General features: G+C 50.1%; 1 long non-coding RNA gene across 1 annotated transcript; it reads left to right on the forward strand.

Annotated features, from left to right (window-relative positions):
• The first annotated feature begins 294 nt into the window (after nucleotides 1-294).
• LOC132987201 (uncharacterized) lies at nucleotides 295-2171 on the forward strand. The gene is made up of 3 exons (XR_009675589.1): nucleotides 295-365; nucleotides 474-1777; nucleotides 2085-2171. It is a non-coding gene; the product is annotated as an uncharacterized LOC132987201 (long non-coding RNA).
• The last annotated feature ends 4249 nt before the right edge of the window (nucleotides 2172-6420 follow it).

Here is a 6420-nt window from a genome sequence, read left to right on the forward strand (position 1 = left end):
CACACAGAGTAACACACACAGTAACACACACAAAGTAACACACACAGAAACACAGAGTAACTGTCATGGACTCTGCTGGAGCTTCCTGCTCCTCATAAACCCCTCCCTCCTGCTGCTCCTCCTGCACACACCCCTCTGCTCATTCTCCAGTCAGCACCTGCCAGCTTTTCCCTCGAGTACACTGTCTCCACCCATTGGCACCTTCCCTGTATTGTCTCTCAGCCAATCAGTGGCCAGCCTGCTCATTCTGCCACACACCTGTTGCTTGTTTCCTCATTTACCTCTCAGTACTTAAACAAGTCAGTTTGCCTTTGTTGTTGCCAGATCGTAGTTTGTGCTGCTGCCTGCTTTGTTCCTGCCTGATTGTATGTATACTGCCTTTTGAATTTTTGACCTTTGCCTGTTTTCCTGTTTTGAGTTTTTGCCTGATGCTTCTGTACTTCCGCCTGGTTATCCTGATTTTTGGTTTTGAGAGGCTAGCTAGGCGCCCTCAGTTATCTCCCTGCAGGTCACCAGCAGCAGAGCCAGCTCCAAGCCCCTTGGTTCCCAAGCCCATGCAGGTTGACCGGACCCGGTTGTCTCCAGTGGAACGGTGATGACGCATTGCCACAGGTTCCTGCCTTTACTGTGCCCAGCCAGTAGAAAGGGAGTTACTGGTGAGCGTCCTCCCCTTCTCTGAATCTTCCGTTAAACGTTCTCTGCTAACCGCTACTCTACAGTGGAGAGATCAGCGACTGGAGGGTGCCGTGCTGCATGTGAGGCGGGTCCTGCAACGCCTACTGGAGAATCAGCTGTACGTGAAAGCTGAGAAGTAAGATTTTCACCAGGACACTGTGTCTTTCTTGGGGTTTGTAGTTTCTGCTGGGAGGTTGGAGATGGACTCTTCCAAGGTCGAGGCGGTACTGGAGTGGCCCCAACCCACCACCCGGAAGGAGCTCCAAAGATTCCTGGGATTTCTTAACTTCTATAGGAGGTTCATACGCAGTTATATTTCTGTTGCTGCTCCACTAACTGCTCTTACCTCTCCCAAGGTTACCTTTTCCTGGTCGGCTGCTGCAGAGGAGGCTTTCAGTAAGCTTAAGAAAGCCTTCACTTCTGCTCCCATCCTCATCACACCTGATCCTCAGCTCCAATTTGTGGTTGAGGTGTGGTGATGTGGGAGTGGGGGCCGTCCTGTCTCAGCGCTCCCCCAATGATAATAAGCTGCACCCCTGTGCTTTCTTCTCTCACCGTCTGTCTTCCACACAGAGAAACTATGACATCGGCAATCGGGAGCTGTTGGCGGTCAAGATGGAATTGGAGGAGTGGAGACACTGGTTTGAGGGGGCGGAGAAACCATTCTTGGTTTGGACGGACCACATGAACCTGGAGTATATTAAGACAGCGAAGCGTCTGAACTCCAGGCAGGCTAGGTGGGCACTTTTCTTCTCATGTTTCAACTTCACCCTCTCCTACCGTCCAGGTTCCAGAAATGTTAAGCCTGATGCCGGTTCGTCAAGGAGGGGGAACCCTCCAAATCGGACACTATCCTGCCCAGCCAGTGTCTCGTCGCTACTGCCCGGTTTTCATTCGAGCAAAAGGTTCTGGAGGCCCTCCGTCAGCATCCGTCCCCAGTTAATGAACCTAGGGGGACTCTTTTTGTTCCTGTGTCTGTTCGCTCTCAGGTTCTCCAGTGGGCTCATGCGTCCAAACTCGCCTGCCACCCGGGGGTCCAACGCACCTTGGGTAGTCTCCGCCAGAGGTTTTGGTGGCCCCACATGCAAAAGGACGTGTTGGAGTATGTGGCTGCCTGTCCTAACTGTGCCCAGGGGAAGCCATCTAACCGTCCTCAAGCTGGACTGCTACACCCACTGCCCATTCCTCGCCGACCCTGGTCACCCATAGCCCTGGACTTCATCACCGGTCTCCCGTGCTCTGAGGGTAACACAGTAGTCCTTACACAGTAGGGGGCGGCAGTAGCTCAGTCTGTAAGGACCTGGGTTGGGAACCGGAGGGTCGCCGGTCCAAGTCCCAGTGCGGACCAAACATGGAAGTTGGTCTGGTAGCTGGTAGAGGTGCCAGATCACCTCCTGAGCACCGCCGAGGTGCCCCTGAGCAAGGCACCAAACCCCCCCCCCCCACCACCACCAGTCCAGGAACACCCGCCGTGGGCAGCCCCGTCACCCTGACATTCCTCCACCAGTGCATGTGTGTGTATATTTCAGCCTTTCTGTGTATTGCATGACTTACAGAGTGTAAAAACAGAAATTTCCCCTTGCGGGGATCAATAAAAGTAAATCTTAAATCTTACTGTTGTAGAACGTTTTTCTAAGTCTTTTCATTACATTTCACACCTAAGCTTCCCACAGCTAAGGAAACCGCTCAACTACTTGTGCAACATGTTTTCAGGACACATGGCCTGCCTACCTCTGTGGTCTTCGACAGGAGACCTCAATTTACCTCTCATTTTTGGAAAGCCTTCTGTACCCTCATAGGTGCGTCGGTTCAACTGTCATCAGGCTTTCATCCGCAGACCAATGGTCAGACTGAGAGGGCCAATCAGCACCTAGAGACCGCACTCCGCTGCATGGTCAGCCAGAACCCATCCTCCTGGAGTCAAGTTTTTCCATGGGTGGAGTATGCACACAATTCTCTACCTGTTTCTTCTACCGGGCTCTCCCCGTTTCAAGTTTGTTTTGGGTATCAACCCCCATTGTTCCCCTTGCAAGAGGAGGAGACACTTGTGCCCTCTGCCCAGGCTTTCGTCCGCAGATGTCACTGGACCTGGCAACGAGCCCGTGCCCAACTCCTGCAATCCTCAGCCCATCAAAAGAAACAAGCAGACCGCCACCGCTCCGCTGCTCCCCGATACCGGATAGGACAAAGGGTCTGGTTGTCGTCCAGGGACTTGCTCCCTCCAGACTGCCTCCAGAAAGTTGACTCCCAGGTTCGTTGGCCCAGTTCCGGTGTCTAAGATTATTAATCCCTCTGCTGTCCGTTTACAGTTGCCCCAGACCCTTCGGAGAATCCACCGCGCCTTTCACGTCTCGTGTATCAAGCCAGTACGCACCAGCACTCTCATCCCACCCACCAACCCTCCTCCTCCTCCCCGGCTCATCGATGGTGAAGAAGTCTACACCGTCAAGAAACTCCTCAAGTCTCGGCGCCGGGGGAGAGGCATTCAGTATTTGGTGGACTGGGAGGGCTACGGTCCTGAGGAAAGATCTTGGGTTTCTGCCAGGGACATCTACGACCCCGCCCTCATCAAGTTCCACCGTCTGCACCCAGACCAGCCCAGTAGGACACCTCGGGGCGTCTGTAGAGGGGAGGGTACTGTCATGGACTCTGCTAGAGCTTCCTGCTCCTCATAAACCCCTCCCTCCTGCTGCTCCTCCTGCACACATCCCTCTGCTCATTCTCCAGTCAGCACCTGCCAGCTTTTCCCTCGAGTACACTGTTTCCACCCATTGGCACCTTCCCTGTATTGTCTCTCAGCCAATCAGTGGCCAGCCTGCTCATTCTGCCACACACCTGTTGCTTGTTTCCTCATTTACCCCTCAGTACTTAAACAAGTCAGTTTGCCTTTGTTGTTGCCAGATCGTAGTTTGTGCTGCTGCCTGCTTTGGTCCTGCCTGATTGTATGTATACTGCCTTTTGAATTTTTGACCTTTGCCTGTTTTCCTGTTTTGAGTTTTTGCCAGATGCCTCTGTACTTCTGCCTGGTTATCCTGATTTTTGGTTTTGACCTCTGGAACGGACTGAATTTTGCTCTGCCTGAAGCCTTCAGTAAACTCTCAGTTTTTGTCTTACTCCTGCCTCTGCCCTGTGATTCTGCGTGTGGGTCTTCTCTGATTTGTAACAGTAACACACACAGAGTAACACACACAGTAACACACACGGTAACACACAGAGTCATGAGTATGATGGGGAGTACGGTCAGGAGTATTTTCAGAGTAACACACAGGAGTACTTGTTGGCAGTTTGTTTGTGGCCTCGTAAAGAGTAGTGTTCAATTTTTCAGTCACAGTGATTGATGAGGACAGACCCCCCCACCCCCCCCACCCAAAAAAAAGAAGCCTGCAGTGTCAGACTGACTCCTGTTTTTATGTCCACGTTGTGGGTGTGTGTGTGCGTGAGTGTTGGGACACCCTGTGGCATTCAGTGATGATGAAACACTCAATAAAGTTCCTCATTTACAAACCTCACCTGTGAGAAGCTGCTGATGGTACAAACCCCTAATTTTTGCTCTCTGAATGATGATGATGATGAAGGTGGGTCTGGTTCTAACAGGTGAATTTGTGTGTGTGTGTATTTGCAGAGCTCTGCCTGCAGGCAATTTTTCAGTCACAGTGATTGATGAGGACAGACCCCCCCACCCAAAAAAAAGAAGCCTGCAATGTCAGACTGACTCCTCTTTTTATGTCCACGTTGTGTGTGTGTGTGTGTGTGTGCGTGCGTGCGTGTGTACGTGTTGGGACACCCTGTGGCGTTCAGTGATGATGAAACACTCGATAAAGTTCCTCATTTACAAACCTCACCTGTGAGAAGCTGCTGATGGTACAAACACCTAATTTTTGCTCTCTGAATGATGATGATGAAGGTGGGTCTGGTTCTAACAGGTGAATTTGTGTGTGTGTGTAGGGGTGTGTGTGTATTTGCAGAGCTCTGCCTGCAGGCAGCTCACAGATGGTTCCATCTTTTTTTAATCTTCAGTCTTCAAAGGTTGTGTTAGCGTTAGCTTTAGCTGTAGTGTTAGCATTAGCCGCACCATATGTGAAGAGCTGCAGATCCAGGATCAGGCCAAAGAGCGAGCTGCTGCTACACCCTGCACCACCTGCTACTGCATGTCGCTCTGTTTGAAAACTCACAAAGTGTGTGTTTGCTCTTCAGATTTACCGTCTCACAGAGAAACATATTCTGAACCTAATCTGGTCAGGTCCTAGCCTCAGAACCATCTCACTTTAGAAACCTCTGATCTGACCCTGGACTCAAGGTGTTTTATTTAACCTGCACATGTGAGATGAGGTAAACATTTTATCATTTTTGGTCTGAAGATTCCGATTTAGGTTTTCCTTCATGTTTGATCTTACAGGCTGATTCTATAGGATTTGTGTGCACAGCGTTCCGTCCAGACCCTCCAGAGCTGATTGCGCCCTCTCTAGTCAATGCACATGATTGCATTACATATGGCCCGTCTACAGCACAAGCAGTAAATACATGCTGAGTCTAGTTTTGACAGGGCCCGCTGCAAACACGCTTCAGACTGAACAGAGCAGATCAATGCAGACAGGAAGTCAGACAAGGAAACGCACAGAGCTCCCAGTCAGTTTCAAAATAAAACATAATATACAGACTCCTGTTCGTATATTCCATCACTTTCTAAACATTATATAGAGACCTCGCACAGTCTTCTCTTCATTCTCGCATGATCTTGTAGCACATATTATCGTGTGAACCCACAAGTACAGCTGCCTGGCTGTGCTCCACTAAAGTTAAGCTTCACAAGCAGAGGTAAGGGCGCACGCCATTGGATGGAACAAACCACACCGGAGACGGAACACTGCACACATGGGTCCTGTGGAAACCGCATCTAAAGCCCTATTCGCACGGGACTAGTATTACCTGGGGACCTCTAGTAATTCGTAATAAATGCGGAGGTCGTCTGTGATCTTAATCCCGTGCGAATCTGCCATGTCCGTAATTTGTAAAGTAAAAATTCTACCGCAAATTACCTACCATATTTCACCAAACACAGAGGTTATGTGATAATATTAGTCCCATGTGAATCGGCATCTCGGTAATTTGAGTGAGGAAAGAGAGAATGAGGGGAGTGTGTGTGAGAGGCACGTTACTGATGCCGGGGACCGGAGTAGAAAATGCGCAGACAAAAAAATGTCAGCATCTGAAGTGTATGTACAGTTTGAGCCCTGTGTGCGTAAACGGCCCGACACCTCAAGTTACTAGCCGGACTCTCCGTGTCTGTTTACAACTTGCTGCACCCCAGTTAAAGTGAGGGCTACAACTTTGGTCCTGGAGCAGACCAATCAGTCTCCGCTGTGTGCTCCGACCAGGTTGGAACAGCGAAGTTGGAAAGGTTAACACTTGACATCATATCCGGGGGATAATGTCAGTAAATTCGAGTTAAAACACAGACTTTGCTTATCCCGTGCGAATGTGCCGCACAAAACACAGACGTGGTGGGGTAATTTCTAAATCACATGAGGTCCCCAGGTAATACTAGTCCCGTGTGAATAGGGCTTAAGTTACAGGTAGGCCTACCAGGTTTTCACTCTCAAATGATATTTTATGTGGAGTGTGTGTGTTGATCTGCACATGCTCAGTATTAGGTTGTGTGTGTGCATACGTGTGTGTGTGTTTTCCATATGGTGTGTTCTCCACCTACTATATGAGCTGCAGGCTCAACAACCCCTGATCTCTTCA

This window comes from Labrus mixtus, chromosome 13, assembly GCF_963584025.1.
Source record: "Labrus mixtus chromosome 13, fLabMix1.1, whole genome shotgun sequence".
NCBI classification, from domain to species: domain Eukaryota; kingdom Metazoa; phylum Chordata; class Actinopteri; order Labriformes; family Labridae; genus Labrus; species Labrus mixtus.